We start from the raw sequence: 3,557 nt of genomic DNA on the forward strand, positions 1-3,557 counted from the left end.
ATGATGATAATGATGATGATGATGGTGGTGATGATGATGATGATGATGGTGATGATGATAATGATGGTGGTGATGATGATGATGATGATGATGATGATGATGATGATGATGGTGATGATGATAATGATGGTGGTGATGATGATGATGATGATGATGATAATGATGGTGATGATGATGATGGTGGTGATAATGATGGTGGTGATGATGATGATGATGATGATGGTGGTGATGATGATGATGATGATGGTGGTGATAATGATGGTGATGATGATGATGGTGGTGGTGGTGGTGATAATGATGGTGATGATGATGATGGTGGTGATGATGATGATGATGATGGTGGTGATAATGATGGTGATGATGATGGTGGTGATGATGATGATGGTGGTGATGATGATGATGATGATGGTGGTGATAATGATGGTGATGATGATGATGGTGGTGGTGGTGGTGGTGGTAGATGAGCTTTGAGTAAAAAATGCAATCTCACAATCGCACACCGATAGTTGGAGTTTTTTTTGAGGTGCTGGTCACGGGATACGTAATATTCTGAACAGATGGAGACTGCACACTCTAGCAGCTCATGCCAGTAGTTTAATTAAATAAATAAATAAAAAACTTTTCGGCCTATGGCCTTTCTCAAGTCTTACAATCCACCAGTGAAAGAACACACCTAATATGGTGAACACCCAGCCTTTGATTGGCCTAGCACACCTGTAGTAGATTGTCAGAAATTAGCTTGATTTGACTAACTTTTTGGCCACCTAGAATACAATGCAAAACACAACACAGTAGATATATAGCTATATGCTATATAGCGACCCCACCCTTAGCTTTAGCCTCATGACTACCAAGATTTCAGTGTGTTTGGATTGGAAGGGATGGTGCGATATACAATTGATGTGTTCGGGCCTGTTGGAGGCTTTTTTATGGCCTGTGTTTTGGTCTATCGATTAAATAAATTAAGATGTCAGTCGGAGCATCCATCACTTCATGCCATTAGCTGTCCCTATAAATTCACTTGCCAGCTCGGCAGATGCTGTATAAAAAATTGAATTGCAGGCCCACTCCACCTATCCATTGATTTACAATTTACTCGAGAGAAATTAATTCAGTGGCTGCAGAAGCCAAAGTTCAAGGTGGTTCGCCACTTGCACCAGGAGCCACCTAACCTGGCAATAGCCAGATGAATTTCGCTCCTCCTAGCTCCACTCATCCATCTGGAACAGATCCATTGAAGTGTTGCTTCAGAAGGCTAGGCCTAATCAAAAAATGCTTGCATATGATTGAATAAGCCACTTGTCCGTCATCTATTGACGTGCTACTTCAACCACTCACATCGAAGCCAACCCGTGACGCTAATAACAGACTCACAGTCGCTTCTATGTCACATCTATGAAACTCCCGCCCTGCGTCCTGATTGGCTAAACCATAAAGTTGGTTGGAGAAATCACTCTCAATGGAAGAGGTCCCAGATGGATGTGAGTGAAGCTAGGCGGAGCTAAGCGGAACGACATTCATCTGGCTAGGGTCAGGTTAGGAGCCATCAGTGTGTCTGTAAAACGCACCGTCACATTTTACGCCACTGATCTGTTGCTCTGTACAGAAATACACCGCCGTCCATGGGTTCAGTCTGTCTAAAGTCATGAACACCAATTCATTACTGGCTCTATGGGTGAGGCTTTGATTTGTGTATGCATACAACAATAAAACCAAGTCTCTGACACACAGCCAGTTTCCAGTGTTCCCCATATGCTCTGAGTGCGTTTTCTGCATGCCCAAAGCACACGTCTACTCCCAGACTCTCAGACGGGGGATACATTTTTAATGAATCATTTAAAGGGCATAAACTCTTACAGAGTCGATAGCACATCCCATGAATTTTAACAGGCAGCGTTGGCTTTGACATTTTAGAGCTATTCTTCACCCTCCTTCCCTCGTCTGTCTGATGAGCCATATTTTAAAAGATGCTTGGTACGAATCACACTGGCTGCAGGTAGTGGTACAACATGGTGAGTGGTGCATCACTGGGGCCACAGTGTGCTGCAGGCACAGCATGAGTATATTGGGCTTGTTTTACTAAAAGGCCCTCATTAGAGAATAATGTTTCACATAGATCTCTGTTTTTCAAGTCCTGTCGGTACGAAACAAAAAAAACAAACAAACAAAAAAAAAAGGTACCTCGAGTCGGTCGAAAAGTAGGGTAGCTTGAGTTGCTCCAGCCAACAGTTAGAGAGCAACTCAAGCTACCCTACTTTTCGACAGTATACCAACAGTACTTGGTGACCTCAAGAAACAGAGATCCATGTGAAAAATGGCTTTTCATATGGAGTTTTCTTTTAACTGATGATTAGTTGCTGGAACAATGTAACCATGTCTCGTGGCTCTGTTTTACCAGCTGCTGGTTAAATCAGTTCACCAAACCATAACCAAGTCTACTAACAATACTAACCTTGACTAATTGCATTTACTACAACTGTTGGAAATCCCAGTCACTTTCCTGTCACTCTACTGGGAGACACGCCCACTTCCTGAAGCTTCCTCCACCTGAGGATAATTACCAATCAACCTCACTAGTGTGTCTCTTTGTGCTGACTGCTTGCTCCTCTGCCTGCTGCATGCCTTTGCTGTGTCTATGACTTTGTAAGTTTATTTAATCATTTTGTATTGACATTAATTTGATAACTGTTAAATGTTTCACTTGGTTAGAGATTTCCTTTGTGGTTATGTGAATGTACAGTATTATTATTATAATGGTCTGTATCAGTAAAGCTGGCTTTGTTTGATTGTAGATACCAGCATTATGCATCAATTGTAAAACCAACATTGAGAAAGCAAACAACAAGGAAAGAAGCAAATGGCAATAAAGATCAAAATTGAGAAGTAATTCCTGGACTCATTCCTGTGTTCTTATCGACACACCATTCTGGTAGCACTCATCCTGAACCAGCCAAACACCAGATATTTTACAACAACCGAATAAAATAATTAAAGCAGCTACAATCTTTAGTGTTACATTTGAATTAAAATGAACACATGCTTAGCCCTATGGTAAACAGTGGGGGAAACTACTATAGCTGCTAACATAATATACATACTCTAACTCTATTACACTAATATCAGAGATATTTTAGGCCACTGTTCCGATAGACATGTTGCTATTTATCCAAAAGTTAAAAATTGACATCTCATTGCACAATAAAACTGTGATGTGATGACACTTGAAAATGTAGGAACGCATCCATATTGCAAAGTGAGATAGAATGTCAAATTTGACATTAAAGGATAACCTTGACATAACCTTGAAGCGATCATTGATATTTCTTTAAGGTCAACGTTTACGATAATAGTCACAATGATGCTATTTATGTACTATAGGCTGCAAGAACATGGAATGCGTTTTTGCTGCATGAACTGGCATGCATTTTTGCAAACAGAACTAACATTGCAGCATTACATAACCGGATTGTCTTTGTGTTTGCCTTGCAGTGATTTTTAGGGAATGAGGGATGAATAATCCTCGCAGCATTCCACATAAATGTGCCGCTCGCCCGCCC

General features: G+C 41.0%; 1 long non-coding RNA gene across 1 annotated transcript; it reads left to right on the plus strand.

Moving 5' to 3' along the window:
- Positions 1-2,490: 2,490 nt before the first annotated feature.
- Positions 2,491-3,557, plus strand: LOC121720313. The gene is made up of 3 exons (XR_006034503.1): positions 2,491-2,643; positions 2,793-2,929; positions 3,490-3,557. It is a non-coding gene; the product is annotated as an uncharacterized LOC121720313 (long non-coding RNA).

Source organism: Alosa sapidissima, chromosome 10 (assembly GCF_018492685.1).
Source record: "Alosa sapidissima isolate fAloSap1 chromosome 10, fAloSap1.pri, whole genome shotgun sequence".
Lineage (NCBI taxonomy): Eukaryota > Metazoa > Chordata > Actinopteri > Clupeiformes > Clupeidae > Alosa > Alosa sapidissima.